We start from the raw sequence: 16,246 nt of genomic DNA, 5'->3' as shown, positions 1-16,246 counted from the left end.
TTGGTTCTGTGATTCTTGTCTCTGACAAATCTCTTTTTGTGCAAGCTGAAGTTGCAGATCATTGCCAGTTCATCCATCCCAGGTGATTATCCCAGTTCACTTGAGGAGAGGGAAACACTCTGTAAACATGCATGAGAGGAGGTCACATACCTGCACGGTATTTTTCCCTCAAAACGGCTCTGTTTTCAGCTCTTGACTGGCATATTTTATCATACACATCACAACATGTGATGTTATTGGCATCTGCTCTGCTTCCACACTGACCAGCAGGCCTTTCTGACGTCTCCATAATTCAATAATCTGTCTCCTGGAATTCCTTCGTATGCGTTCCCTTCACTTTCCTCAGGGCCTAGTGTGTACGGTTAGAATGTACAGCTTGTGGGACTCAAAGTTGGTGTGCAAAATGTGTGCAAAATGTGATAATATAGACATCAGGTGAGCCTAAAGGTCACTGCAAAAGGTTTCACTCCCATAATACATGTCTTAAATTTTTCCGACTTACAACTTTATGATGTCGCACAGATGGCATGTAAATATGCATATGCAATTCATTGATGCTATTGAGTGATTAAAATGTGGCAGGCATTTCTTATAGGTGTAGTTGCAAAAAACAACAACAACAGACCATTAATTTAAGACAAATTTGAGTAAATAGTCATGAAGAACTAAAACTACAAAAAGCATTACATGACTATCGAAAACCCGTTTCTACCACCAAATAAAAAATAAAGAGAACAGAATTGCATGATTATATTTCACAATACTGAGTTTAATCATCTGAATTCTGAGAGAAAAAAGTCTGAATTGTGAGTTTGAATACCATATTTTTCGGACTATAAGTCGCACCTGAGTATAATTCGCATCAGTCCAAAAATACGTCATGATGAGGAAAAAAACATATATAAGTCGCACTGGACTATAAGTCGCATTTATTTAGAACCAAGAGAAAATATTACCGTCTACAGCCGCAAGAGGGCGCTCTATACTGCTCAGTGTAGACTACAGGAACAACGAGCAGCATTAGAGCGCACGTCTCGCGGCTGTAGACGTTAATGTTTTCTCTTGGTTCATTTCTCTCGGTTCATGTCAAATTAATTTTGATAAATAAGTCGCACCTGACTATAAGTCTCAGGACCAGCCAAACAGGCTTCCATATATGTCTTTTAGTCTCAGAGAAAACAAACACCCCACCCTCCCAAAAAACTTCCACAAGGGAAATAAAGATATAACCCTGAAGGGACAGTTTGTTTCTTATTTTTTAAAGCAGCTTGGACAGATTCCCATTGTTATGTCTTTCTTCTCTCTGATATTGGTCTCTCTTAAAAATAACATTAGCATATGTGTTCTGCATAAACTGATAAATGTGTTTTTAACTTAATTTCATGTTCCTACTTGTCTGCGTGCTACATACAAACTCTTTTTTTTTTGCAGTTAAAGATCTATGTAAGTAGCACATGGAGTGAACAGGGCACATCATGGCCCCTGTTGTACATTTAAGAAATGGGCCAGGGGCTAAAGTCAATTATATAAAGCAGATTGCACATTCTCTCGCATGAAGCTTTTTTTTTTTTATATTTTCTGTGAGATATGAGTTCATGTGTTTGAATAGGCTGATAATGTTGATATGTACAGTAGATTTGCAAATGCAATAATTACTTGGCAGGCCAGAGGTGTGACCTCTGAGTATATTAGACAGCTTTTATTGGTTGAAATGATGATTTAGATTGGTTCATTTGCTTCTTTGCTTTCAGTGAGACATCTGAGGCAAGTTACATAGTTACTTAGGTTTACGGGTTTGTTGAAGTCACTAATCTGAAGTATAATATTTAAAGCATTACATTTTATAATACCCTGTGTTTAATCTAACTGTTAAAAATGATTTGACTGAAGCTTGTTCAAAAGTTTGATAAGAAGTCTCTTGTGCTCACAAAGCTGCATTTATTTGATCATAATACAGTAAAAATTACCGTTTAAAATACTTGTTTTCTATTATTTTAAAATATAATGTATTCCTATGATGCTAAGCTGCATTTTCAGCATCATTACTCAAGTCTTCAGTGTCACATGATCTTCAGAAATCATTCTAATATTCTGATTTACTGCTCAGAAACATTTCTTATTATTATCAACGTTGAAAACAGTCGTGCTGCTTTATATTTTTATGGAAACCATGATATCTATTTCTCAAGATTCTTTGATGGAAATGACAAAAGTCCAGCATTTATTTGAAATAGAAATATTTTGATCAATTTAATGCATCCTTGGTAAATAAAAGTATTGATTTATTTCTTCCTTTCATAAATAATAATAAAATAATAATACTGACATCAAACTTTGGAACAGTAAAATTAGTGATGATTTTAGTCATTTTTGTTAGTCATTGTTTTCCCATCAGCATCTCATCAACCGCTCCTGAAATACCTGTTCCACTTGGATTCGATTATAGTGTGTATGGCCTACAGAAACGGATTTGTGTTAAACCACATATCCGGTGGGCTTTCAGTGTGACCTTTGGCCTCCGTGTGTGGCCTTTTCTCACATGATGAAGTGCCTGGTTCACCGAATCGTCATTTCTGGCATTAGCCGATCATAAATCACCTTTTAAAATGTAGTTGGTTCACGTTCAGCTTCAACTCATACATACATGTAGCGTTGTACTGTCAACATGAAGGGGATCTCTCACACTCCGACTAATAGATGGCAAATCTGCAGGGCAATGTGTTTGATGACCCGTCCGCCCACACCACCGCCATATGTGACCCAGTATGGCGAGCTGAACAGTTACTGGTCTAATTAAATTGCTTTGTGTTTCTGTATGTTTGCATCACTCTGGGTAATGTTGTTTGATTGTTTTTTAATGGCTTTTTGATGGTGTTATTGTCTGTGCCCTTTTGTCCAGGGCATTTTTTTTATGTTGACACAAACAACATTATAAAATATTCTGGAAATTGTTTAACTTCACTGAAATCATGGTGACATCTCAGAGAAACACGAGATGCTCAGAAGTGGCTTTTACATAACTATGGAAACTTGGTCTGTTATAAGTCAACATGCAATCAAACTAAAATGGCATTTTTGCCATTTTAATTATTCTGCATTGCTGCATTCTAGCATGTAGCATCCACTTGTAGCTGTTTCACTCTAAAATATGTCTAATTATGTAAAGTGGGTTGCAAAAAACAGTAGGCCTAATGTTATTTATATACTATTGTAGTATTTATTAGCATTTTTAATTTTAGTTAAATATTCTGTTTATATTTTTATTTTTATTAAAATTTTAGTTTTAGTCCTTTTAGTCCTTTATTTTATTTTAGTAATTATTTTTTCTACTTTTCTATTAATTAAATTAATTAAATATTTATATATTATTTAATTTTAGCCGTTTCAGTTGCCAATTACAAAAAAATGTTTTAGTTAACAATAACCAGACTTATTATAGTTCATTAAAACTAAATCTGTAACTAAAACTAAAACCATAAAAAAAATTGTGTTACTGATTAAAAATACAATAACTGAAATAAACTAAAATCCCAAAATTTTCTCATTTTAAAACCTTTCTCATTTTAAGTTAGTTTAGCTTGATGTACTAAATCTAAAACCACAAAAAAAAACTATAAAGACACAAAGAACAAAAAAAAGTAAAATATAAAATATAAAAAATAAATAAATAAAACAATTGGTAACAAATAAAGTTTTCTCAATTATATAAAAAAAGGCACTAACAATAACAACTCTGCACAGCAGTTCATGTAATTAAAATGTAAACAAATTTTTTCTAAAAGTAAAGTTGTAAAACTGACAAAAAATATGGGTAGTATAGCTCAGATTATTTGGTCTAGTATTTGATGAGAAATGTTTGAATTCATACTGAGATACATTTGAATCATAGACTTTGGTATCTTCCTATATCTTGAGCACAGTTGGAGATATTATTGTGATCGCTTGCAAGTTTTTTTCTCTAGAGAAAAATATGGAAAAAGGGAGACATCTTCATTTGTTCTTTACATCATTTCAGTGCTTCCTAGGAAAAATGCTTGATGTTAAAGTGATTTTTGTGATTTGTCTTCCCTATGGGCTTTCAAACTGTAAAAAAAAAAAATCTTTATCATCATGAGTCACGTAATCAGAGTCAGATAGAAAAACTGGAAACAAGTGTAAAGGATGATCAGCCCAATACGCTTAATTATACATACAGTACATGAATATTCAAACCAGTCAGAACAGATAAGCAGCCCAAGTTTAATTAGAAATATTGCTGGAAGACATTAAGACAACAGAACACATCCGACCCCAGAGAACAGCCAAAAAGTTGGACAACTGAGTGGGAACAGGGATGCCAGATTGTGTAAAGTCAGATGATGTAATGGTCCAGAGAGCACAGGAAGAGCCCAAATGATCACAGTATTCAAAGAGAGTGTGTCATTCAGGAACGTCTGACTACGCCTGATCAGTTTACTTGGACACGCACCAGATCAAGTTGAGCAAAGATCTGTGTTTGATTATTTTTAAAGTCTCTGAAAAGATGGACAATCCAGTCGGTCATAAGAGACGTCTAGCCCAAGGCCAGTCTACTTGGAAAGTGTGACAGATGCTGAAGCTCCTCAGAAACAGATGGTTTGTTTCTGCATTGTTCATCTTTGTTGGGAAATCGTAGCGTAATAGCATAAGAGATTCAGCCTTCCGACATCTGGTATCTGAGCATGTAATTGTGACAGAGATGTATAATGTTTTGACTTCAAATGTCTTAGTTTGCTCCTCAAGTCACATTAAGAGAATGGCAGTGCTTTAAAGAAACCCCTCTGCCTCAATGCAGTGTTTATGCCAGGAACCTCAGTTGCATTTGGCTGTGATCTCACAAGCAACCAAAAACAATACTGCCAGCGGAAAGTTAAACAGCAGTGAAGGCTTTTTTCTGAATCAAATCCCAGAAGAGAATACTGTGAACTCTAATTGTCTAAATTGAGATGTTTCCTCAAAGTTGGACAAACATCGTGTCCCATTAAACATGGATGCTTGACATATAATCCAGACTTGGCAGGTCTTCTCCACTGTCAAAAATGCATCCTTATATCAAAGGGAAACACTTGATTACTTCGGCACGGGTCTGCATTTCATTGACACTAGAAATGTGTTTTTACTATAGGCCTACGCTATTGATTTTAATTTGAAATAATATTGCTTATGTCATGCAAATCTGTCAGCATCATGTGACAGTTACGTATTAAGTGACATATGGAAGGCTCTTTGAGGTGTTTTCATATGTGGGCTTGTGTTTTCAGTGCACTGAAAGGCCAAGCATCTGATCTTGTTGAGTGAAGTGTGCCTGGCACAGATAGATGAAAAACAAAAAAAAATCACTTGACAGAGAAAAGACTTGTTTTGATTTTAAACTATGATTGGAAGGTTTTATTTTCTTTCAAAATATTCACTTAATTTAAATCAACTAGGGCACATTTAAAAAGTGCAAATGAATTACCGTTAAGTATGGTGAATATAAAACTGAAATGTGACTTTAAACATTGTCATACCATGCCATACACAATAGTAAGATTTTTTACAATTATTTTATATATTTTTTAAATATATCTATTTATTTTATTTTATATTATGTTATTATTTTAAATATTGTGTATATTATTTTAATTTAAATGTATATAATTCAACATTATTTAAATAGTCTGCGATAAATAGTAGATCTGCAATGCTTTTAGACAATCATAATATCAATCTGTTCAATTCCAGCATAGTGCTGTGAATTCTCTCTCTCTATCTTTAACTCTCTTTTTCTCACTCTCTCCACACTTTCTCAGTTTTCCGCTGAGGAATGAGCTGTTCACTGAAGCTGACAGTCTCTGCTGTGAAATCAATGGGTTAGGTGTTCAGAGGTGTAAATGATAGCCAGTCATCTTTGTCCGACTTTATTTGGCTGCACAGCCAAATGTCTAAAAAGCTTAGTGGCTCGTGATCTGGCAGAACTTCATAAGTATTACAACATGCATGTCAATACGTTCCCAAGTTCACCCTGAACAGGAAGCGCTGTCAATCTGGACGCCTCTCCTCTCTCAATCTTCTTCTCATGTTATTTAATTAAATAAAATCCCAATCATAAGCTTGATGCTGATTATCACCTGCTATAACTGAAAGTGCTACACAATCAAACATGTTTTGTCAGTGAACAGCTGAAGTGGCTGTAAAGGTAAAAGCATACATTAAGGTAACGCTGCCCGCAGACTAATGTTGTGGTCACTAGGCAAGGTTAAATAAATTCTTTCCGCAGGGATAGGAAAATCATGGCTCAAGTTACAGAGGTGTTCACATTAATGCTAAAACTTGCTGAAAAGATTTCCACTTCCCGAAAACCTGAGCTTGTGGTTTACCTTCATCAGAAACTGTTTTAATGATAACAGGGTGCAGTAATGCTATATTTAAAATGTCTAGTGCTCAAGTTACGAATGTTTTAAACTCAGACTGTGTGAGTTTGTCTGCAATATTTAAAAACACGGCATTTTTGTATTTGAGCCGACTTTCATACCTTGCATGCTCATTCAGACTACAGTTTTGCTTAGACTGGGTTTAATGGAGCACCAAAATATGAGTGTCTAATATGGGAATCAAGACCACATGATGTACTGTACCTGTCTGCTGTTCGCTCCTCACATGTGTTTTTTAACTAGATACCATAGATAACATTCAGGTGGACAAAAGGTCCATTTTAGACATATTAAATACATATCTAAAAATAGAAAATGATATTTATTTAATATTATATAATTTATTGACAATGTAATTTTTGTATATTATATATACAATTCTATTTATGTAGTGTTTGTATATATATATATATATATATATATATATATATATATATATATATCACTTTATAACATGCAGACTGTGTCAAAGCAACTTCACAGAAATAAACAGGAAGATAGATTCACCAATTCTAAAATTTTACACACATGCATTTACATTACATATATTTAAATGTATAAATCTATTTTATAGAAATTCATATTTACTAATTGAAAGAAATACTTAAGTAAAAGTTTAGAGGTCAAAGGCTTTTGTAACATGAGGCAAAATATTTGTGATTGATCTTAATACAGTAGCTTGCAGCACTGAAATAAATGAGGGTCAGATTATCTTTCTCAGGATTCTACAGGTCCTTCTCAAAAATTAGCATATTTTGATAACAGTTCATTATTTTCCATAATGTAATGATAAAAATTTAACTTTCATATATTTTAGATTCATTGCACACCAATTGAAATATTTCAGGTCTTTTATTGTTTTAATACTGTTGATTTTGGCGTAGCTCATGAAAACCCAAAATTCCTATCTCAAAAATTAGCATATCATGAAAAGGTTCTCTAAACGAGCTATTAACCTAATCATCTGAATCAACTAATTAACTCTAAACACCTGCAAAAGATTCCTGAGGCTTTTAAAAACTCCCAGCCTGGTTCATTACTCAAAACCGCAATCATGGGTAAGACTGCCAACCTGGCTGCTGTCCAGAAGGCCATCATTGACACCCTCAAGCGAGAGGGTAAGACACAGAAAGAAATTTCTGAACGAATAGGCTGTTCCCAGAGTGCTGTATCAAGGCACCTCAGTGGGAAGTCTGTGGGAAGGAAAAAGTGTGGCAAAAAACGCTGCACAACGAGAAGAGGTGACCGGACCCTGAGGAAGATTGTGGACTGAGTCTGGAGTAGTAACATCCAGAGCCACCGTGCACAGGCGTGTGCAGGAAATGGGCTACAGGTGCCTCATTCCCCAGGTCAAGCCACTTTTGAACCAGAAACAGTGGCAGAAGCGCCTGACCTGGGCTACAGAGAAGCAGCACTGGACTGTTGCTCAGTGGTCCAAAGTACTTTTTTCGGATGAAAGCAAATTTTGCATGTCATTCGGAAATCAAGGTGCCATAGTCTGGAGGAAGACTGGGGAGAAGGAAATGCCAAAATGCCTGAAGTCCAGTGTCAAGTACCCACAGTCAGTGATGGTCTGGGGTGCCATGTGAGCTGCTGGTGTTAGTCCACTGTGTTTTATCAAGGGCAGGGTCAATGCAGCTAGCTATCAGAAGATTTTGGAGCACTTCATGCTTCCATCTGCTGAAAAGCTTTATGGAGATGAAGATTTCATTTTTCAGCTCGACCTGGCACCTGCTCACAGTGCCAAAACCACTGGTAAATGGTTTACTGACCATGGTATTACTGTGCTCAATTGGCCTGCCAACTCTCCTGACCTGAACCCCATAGAGAAACTGTGGGATATTGTGAAGAGAAAGTTGAGAGACGCAAGACCCAACACTCTGGATGAGCTTAAGGCCGCTATCAAAGCATCCTGGGCCTCCATAACACCTCAGCAGTGCCACAGGCTGATTGCCTCCATGCCACGCCGCACTGAAGCAGTCATTTCTGTAAAAGGATTCCCGACCAAGTATTGAGTGCATAACTGAACATAATTATTTGAAGGGTGGCTTTTTTTGTATTAAAAACACTATTCTTTTATTGGTCGGATGAAATATGCAAATTTTTTGAGATAGGAATTTTGGGTTTTCATGAGCTGTATGCCAAAATCATCAGTATTAAAACAATAAAAGACCTGAAATATTTCAGTTAGTGTGCAATGAATCTAAAATATATGAAAGTTACATTTTTGTCATTACATTATGGAAAATAATGAACTGTTATCACAATATGCAAATTTTTTGAGAAGGACCTGTATTTTAATCATGTATTATGTTCAGCCAACTGCTGAGTAACTCATTGTAATCACTCACTACAAAGCCTCCTTACTTACTGTACTGCAGAGCTTGTTTTTTCTAGCATCTGATACTTGGCGAGTGTTAATTTTGGACCCTGGACTGTTGTTTTGTACCTGTAATTGGATTGAATCGGTCTGTAAAACACCTCTGTAGACAGCAGATGCTGCATGATTTGATTGTATCACTGGAATGTTCTGCTTATGTCTTAAAGTCAGCTTGTTCCAGAGTGGTAGAGACAGAACAATCACTTGCAACCATTAGAAACAACATGGTTTTGCTTATTTGCAGATAACATGAATACATCATTATGGAGCTTATTATGACTTTGTAAACATGTAAGAAACATCAGGTTTATGCAAGTGTGTTATGAGTTTGTGTGCAGTCACGTTTCCTGTGCTGTGAAATTGTAAGGACTAGTCGTGATTAATGACTTTAACCTCTTACCTGTCTTAAAGGGGTGGTTTACAGTTTTTTTTCCTAGGCTTGATTGAGTTTATGGGGTGCAGTCTAATATGTGTTCATGCTTTGTTTTGTAAAAAAAAAACTCATTATTTTTCATATAATTTTACCTTTATACCACACCAATCTGTCCCTTCTCTGAAAAACTCAATGAAGCGTTGCAATTGCATATCATATTTAAGCCTGAAATACAGTTAGGTATTTTTGCAGTTAATGCAATACAGCACAACACTGTTCATAAGCAGAAATCATATAGATTTACAGTCATGTTCCCTGCAAACATAATGCTAAAATTACACTTTCATGTAATAGCGCATAAAAAGCATGACAAGCAAGGCATGAAGGTCTGGTCATTGTCATATTAGGTCATATATTATAAGGATCCTGCCATATATATCCTCGATGTACATTGGTTGCTGGTTTATGCTTTGTCTTTGAAAAAATATGGGAATAGGAGATGTAGTCTTTTGATTTACTATATTTTTTTTTAAAGAAAAAAGACACTTTAAATAATCAATTTAATTTAATCAACTTAAATAACAGATTTATATAGAAATTATGGCATTTCAAACTTTTTTTTTTTTTTTACATAATTCAAATTATTGCATGTATTTTTTACATTGCATGACTGCTTAAGTGAACTAAGTGAAATGACCGGGTTATATTTCACTACAAAATCGAAATAATATTTTATAATTGAAATGCATTAATTTATATATTTACATATTTAATATATTTAATTTAGATTGTATTTATTATAAATTCATTTTTACATTATATAAAATAAATAAATAAAAGGAAATAAATATTGCTTCCCTTGATTTTTGGGGTGAAATTTGACCTGGAATTCATCAGAAAATTATTTATTTATTTATTTATAAATTTTTTATATTTACCCTACTAATAATGATAATGTACTTAAAAAGCTCAGTTTAGTTTAAAATTGTACAAAAGCAACGTCTTGAAAACACTGCTGTTTAACACATGACACTTGAACCACATCACGCATATACAGCATGTGTGAACTTACACACACTGGAATGTCCAGATAACACACCTCTCCCCTCCTCATTTGAAACGGTTGAGTTTGGCTCTGTTATGTGGCCGTTCGTGATCTCTCATGAGCAACAGCATTTGATTAAACAGTCAGATTCCCTGCTCTGTTACAAGCTCCTCCAGTCAACATAAACCACCTGTCAGACATCACAGAAAGCAAAATAACTCTCTCTGTTTTTGCGTTTCGCTTGAACATGAAAGCAGTTTTTTAAAGTGCGATGAATAACGCCTTGGTGATGAAAACAGCTTACATTATCAATTAAATGTTAAAATTTTTGATTTTTACTTCCAGAAATTGCATATATATATGTGGGCATAGATAAATTTTTTTATCTAGATTAATCTCACTCTAATGTTGGAATTAATCTTGATTAATCTAGATTAAAATGGCTCATTTATATTCTGCCGAATGCATTCAGAATTATGTGTGATACCCAATTAAAATAATGACTAAAAGTAACGTTAAGTCTTTGAGAACAGGTTTCTCAAAATAGTGGTGCATTAGACCAGGGGCTCATCGCCTGTTTCCAAAATGCATCACAAACTGCTTGAGAAAGCTGTAAACGAATTCCACATTGCACAAGGTGCAAACAATCTTATTTGTTTCACACATAATGCGTCTGCAGCGCATATGCTTTGCGTATTTTTTTAAGCAAAGATTCGGCTAGTTATACATCCGCGCTAAAATATCAAGATGAAAGTCATCATAGCTCGCGTAGTATAGACCCAGCTCCCAACCCAACTTTGAGAATAGATTAACAGCGATATTTTATATATATATATGCATCTCAATAAATTAGAATGTCATGGAAAAGTTCATTTATTTCAGTAATTCAACTCAAATTGTGAAACTTGAGTATTAAATAAATTCATTTCACACAGACTGAAGAAGTAGTTTAAGACTATGGTTCTTTTAATTTTGATGATTTTGGCTCACATTTAACAAAAACCCACCAATTCACTATCTCAACAAATTAGAATACTTCATAAGACCAATAAAAAAATAAAATAAAATAGATAAAAGTAAAAAAACTTTTTAGTGAATTCCTGGCCTTCTGGAAAGTATGTTCATTTACTGTACATGTACTCAATACTTGGTAGGGGATCCTTTTGCTTTAATTACTGCCTCAATACTGCATGGCATGGATGTCATCAGTTTGTATCACTGCTGAGGTGGTATTGAAGACCAGGTTTCTTTGACAGTGGCCTTCAGCTCATCTGCATTTTTTGTCTCTTGTTTCTTCTTTTCCTCTTGACAATACCCCAATGATTCTCTCTGGGTTCAGGTCTGGTGAGTTTTCTGGCCAGTCAAGCAAACCAACATCATGGTAATTTAACCAACTTTTGGTGCTTTTGACAGTGTGGGCAGATGCCAAATCCTGCTGGAAAATGAAATTAGCATCTTCAAAAAGCTGGTCAGCAGAAGGAAGCGTGAAGTGCTTCAAGATTTCTTGGTAAACTGGTGAAGTGACTTTGGTTTTCAAAAAACACAATGGACCAACACCAGCAGATGACATTGCACCCCAAATCATCACAGACTGTGGAAACTTAACACTGGACTTCAAGCAGCTTGGACTATGAGCTTCTCCACCCTTCCTCCAGACTCTAGGACCTTGGTTTCCAAATTAAATACAAAACTTGCTCTCATCTGAAAAGAGGACTTTGGACCACTGGGCAACAGTCCAGTTCTTCTTCTCCTTAGCCCAGGTAAGACACCTCTGATGTTGTCTGTGGTTCAGCTAATTCCTTGACACATCGGTGTGTGGTGGCTCTTGATGCCTTGACCCCAGCCTCAGTCCATTCCTTATGAAGTTCAATCAAATTCTTAAATCAATTTTGCTTGACAATCCTCTTAAGGCTGCAGTTCTCTCGGTTGGTTGTGCATCTTTTTCTTCCACACCTTTTCCTTCCACTCAACTCTCTCTTAACATGTTTGGATACAGCACTCTGTGAACAGGCAGCTTCTTTGGCAATGAATGTTTGTGGCTTACCCTCCTTGTGAAGGGTGTCAATGATTGTCTTCTGGACAACTGTCAGATCAGTCTTTCCCATGATTGTGAACCAAACCGAGAGTCCATTTTGAAGGCTCAGGAAACCTTTGCAGGTGTTTTGAGTTGATTAGCTGATTGGCATGTCACTATATTCTAATTTGTTGAGATAGTGAATTGGTGTTTTTTTGTCAAATGTGAACCAAAATCATCACAATTAAAAGAACCAAAGTCTTAAACTACTTCAGTCTGTGTGCACTTAATTGATTTAATACACGAGTTTCACAATTTGAGTTGAATTACTGAAATGAACTTTTCCACAAAGTTCTAATTTATTGAGATGCACTTCTATATACTGTACATACTGTAATTTGAAATATTACATGTAAGTGTCACATTGCAAGACTGCTTAAGTAAATAGCAAAAAAAGTTACATTTATTTTAGTTAGTTTTAATAATTTTATTGTATTTTTGTCATTTTTTATATATATATTTTTAAATAAACTAAAATAAAGTTAAAACTAACTTTAGTTAAAATAAACTAAAAATTAAAACACTTTTAAAGCATTTATTAATCTTATTTAATGCAAATTTTAGTACAGTATTAAAATCAAAATATTTATATTTAATAGATCTGACTGAGTTAACAACAACAATGAACATTTGTATTTTGATTAACTAATGTTAACAAAGATTAATGAATACTGTAACAAATTCATTGCTCATTGTAATTGAATGCATAACTAATGTTAACTAAGGGGGCCTCAATGTAAAGTGTTAGCATTTTTATTTATTAGTTTTAGTTTTCTGTAGTTTTGGTTAGTTTAGTACTTCAAGTTAAACTAAATGAAAACGAGGAGATAGATCATATTTAAAGTTTAAGTTTATTTATATTTCATTTTATTTAGTTAATATTTATTTTATTTCAAGTAACATTATTCATGGTTTTAGTTAACTTTAATCTACTACCCATTTAAAGATGTCATGTATTTTTTTCTATAGCTATGCAGAGAAACTGGTTCAAGTTCAATGTATTCTTTTATTGAGTAACCAGTTTTGGATAATTGATAATGTTCATAATGTTAATAATAGAATAATATGTGAACTTCTTGTTAGACAGATTAAGTAAAAATTTCCTGGGACAAAGGGTTGTCACAGTGTTACCCCCACACATTCTGGTATGAATTTCATTTCCTTTCCATTTTTAGACTTTAATTTTGTCAGCAAGGGATATTGGAGAGGAAAACACAGCTGTGGTTTAGGAACTGAGAAGATTGACTTCTGTGATTTCGCTGTTGACGCTTATTGCGAACAGTTGTTGCGCCCAACACAAAGCCGGAGAAAAGCAATGTTTTCATTAGTTTAAGACAAAATAGCACAGTAGCTAAATCAAGCCTATGCGTGACTATAAGAACCAGACCTTTCTGATCTGATAAGGATCGGAATTTGAGTGGTTAGATCGTCAAAGCTGAGAAAAACGATACACTTCAATTATCTGATTTCTTAATGTTAACGTAACGGGACAGCTATAGGGGAGAGCATAGGAGACATTTAAGACCCCGGAGACCTCAATTGCATCCAGATTCAAGTTTTTAATCTCGCAGTTGTTTCTGTTATGATAATTGTCCATGTGACAGTTCATCAAATGCTGACAGATAAAAAGCATGAGAGGCCCCTTTCGTCAGTGTCTTCATCTCTGAGCCATCAGCCTCAGTTCCTCATGGTGTTTAAGGCCTCTGTTGGTGAAGAACATAGTTACACTTGTATTTATAGCCATTGTACTTTGGTCTTTTGTAACGTGAAAGTGTGTAGCGCAGTAAGACACAAGAGGTCAAAGATGATGTCACAACTCACTATTTTCACTATGTTGAAATCATTACAATAGGGGAAGTTGAGCTGAAAGCCTTATATGATATAGAACAGACCACATGAGAGTAAGAGAGAGCAATAGAAAGAGAATGTTAGAAGTTAGGTTTGTAGAAAGCAACTTCCAGTACACTTGTTACAGTGACCTTTAACCTCTGGAAAGGCATGTTACAGGTTTTATACAAGTTTATACAGTTTCTAATTTAAGCATCAATAAGATCCTGGCGTTTACGTTGGATAATAACTTCAACAAGTTCCTCAGTCTGTGAAAACAAACAATAATTGTGTGTATGCTTATGTATTTACAGCTGAAGTCAACAGTGCACTCCGTCCTGGAGGGAATTTGAAGCAGTAATGTGAAGCACATTTTTGTTACAACATTTAGGCGAAGTGTGTAATTTCAGCGGGAATAAATGAACTTGTAAGACTGCTTGTTTTCAAAAAGGTTTTGTTGCTTTGTTCATCAGGATACTGGAACAAACGGAAGTTAAGACGTAGAAGTTAAAACGTACACTATTTAAACGTTTGAGGTTGATACTATTTTTTTTTTACTTTTTGGAAAAAAGTTTCAGCAAGATTTTGCATTCATTATAGATAGAAAAATTGTGGGGAAACACCTGGTCAGTGCATAGTTTTCTGAATAGATTTTAATTGCATTATAACTATAAACTAAGTTTTAGCTTGTTTTTACAAACTGACCGACAGTACATGTAGAATGTATGTGTTGTGTTAATCGACAACATGTCACAGACTTTAAAGGAATAGTTCCCCCAAAAAGATGAATTTGGAATTTGCTGAAAATGTACTCAACCTCGGGCAATGCATGATGTACTGTAGATGAGTTTGTTTCTTCACCAGAACAGATCTGCTTTACATCACTTGCACACCAGTGGATCCTCTGCAGTGAATGGGTGCTGTCAGAAAGAGAGTCTACAAAAATCTACAAATAATCCACACAATTCTAGTCCATCATTTCTTACAAACACTTCACAAGATGTTAACTGATGGACTGGAGTCATGTGGATTACTTGCGGATTATTTTGATGCTTTTAACAGCTGTTCTGCTCATTCTGATGGCACCCATTCACTACAAAGCGATCCATGATGTTGAATTTCTCCAATTCTGTTCCGATGAAGAAGCAAATTCATCCTCAGTTTGGAAGGCCTGGGGGTGAATACATTTTCAGCAAATTTTCAGTTTTGGATGAACCGTTCCGTTAAGTTGAACTGAACCTTGAACATTCCTGTAAGGATGCCGAATGCTTTAGATTTAGTAAAGTGAAACACACCGTGGAAGTGAAACCATGAGACCCTTTCTTGACAATCTTTCTAATAGAGGTTGAATCAGCAGGGGTTGATTAACCTGGAACAATAACAATAATGCCAACAAGAAAAGTGTGTCTGCGACACGAGCTCGTTAGCATCCCCCTCTCCTGCCTCGCTCAGGTATGGTTTCTATTTCACAGTACCTAAAGAAGAGAGGAGGGAAAGAGCTTGATGGAAGTGATTTAGTGCCCAGGGAACAGAGAGAAGGAGGGGGTTAATCGGTTAACCAGAGGAACAGAGAGGATGGGGTCTGGCAACCGTCAGGGAGGTATTCCCTCAGATGCTTTGTTCTGACTTTCATATACATGAACAGGAGTGATGCGAGGTGCACAGATATAAACACTTCATTTGCATATGTCTGTGGGCAATGGATTTGCACCTAATCCAGATCACTTTAAATGGAAAACTGTCCTGGTTTCTGCATCACAGACGTAGTGCTGGTTTCACACCTCTTTCTACTGCCTAGGTCAAATTACTGTGTAAGTTTGGCTCATATGGACTTCTATTAGCGTGAATCTCATAAAAACTGCTCCGGCAGTTGCTTGATAGTTATGAAAATAAATTAAATATTTTCCCCAACCCCAGAAAATATATTTCCCATTACTATATAGCAAACAAAAATTATTATTTCAATTGTGAACTAGCTCTAAAAACACATCATAGTATTTGTTGTAATAAATTTAATTAATGCCATTTATATAAATATATATCTCTAGGTAAGATTTTTTTAAATATAGCTGGAGTCTTCAGCAGGGGGTCCACCAATTGTTTAATCTAAAACTAA

At 35.1% G+C, this 16,246-nt stretch overlaps 1 protein-coding gene across 7 annotated transcripts in view; it reads left to right on the top strand.

Moving 5' to 3' along the window:
• The window catches only part of col23a1a (collagen type XXIII alpha 1 chain a), a 115,712-nt gene that overhangs the window by 64,128 nt on the left and 35,338 nt on the right, over positions 1–16,246 (top strand). The gene's annotated exons all lie outside the window — the stretch shown is intronic.

The sequence above is a fragment of the Carassius auratus genome, chromosome 39, assembly GCF_003368295.1.
Source record: "Carassius auratus strain Wakin chromosome 39, ASM336829v1, whole genome shotgun sequence".
NCBI lineage: Eukaryota > Metazoa > Chordata > Actinopteri > Cypriniformes > Cyprinidae > Carassius > Carassius auratus.
The sequence above is the reverse complement of the archived record's forward strand: the minus strand, read 5'-3'. Positions and strand labels throughout refer to the sequence as shown.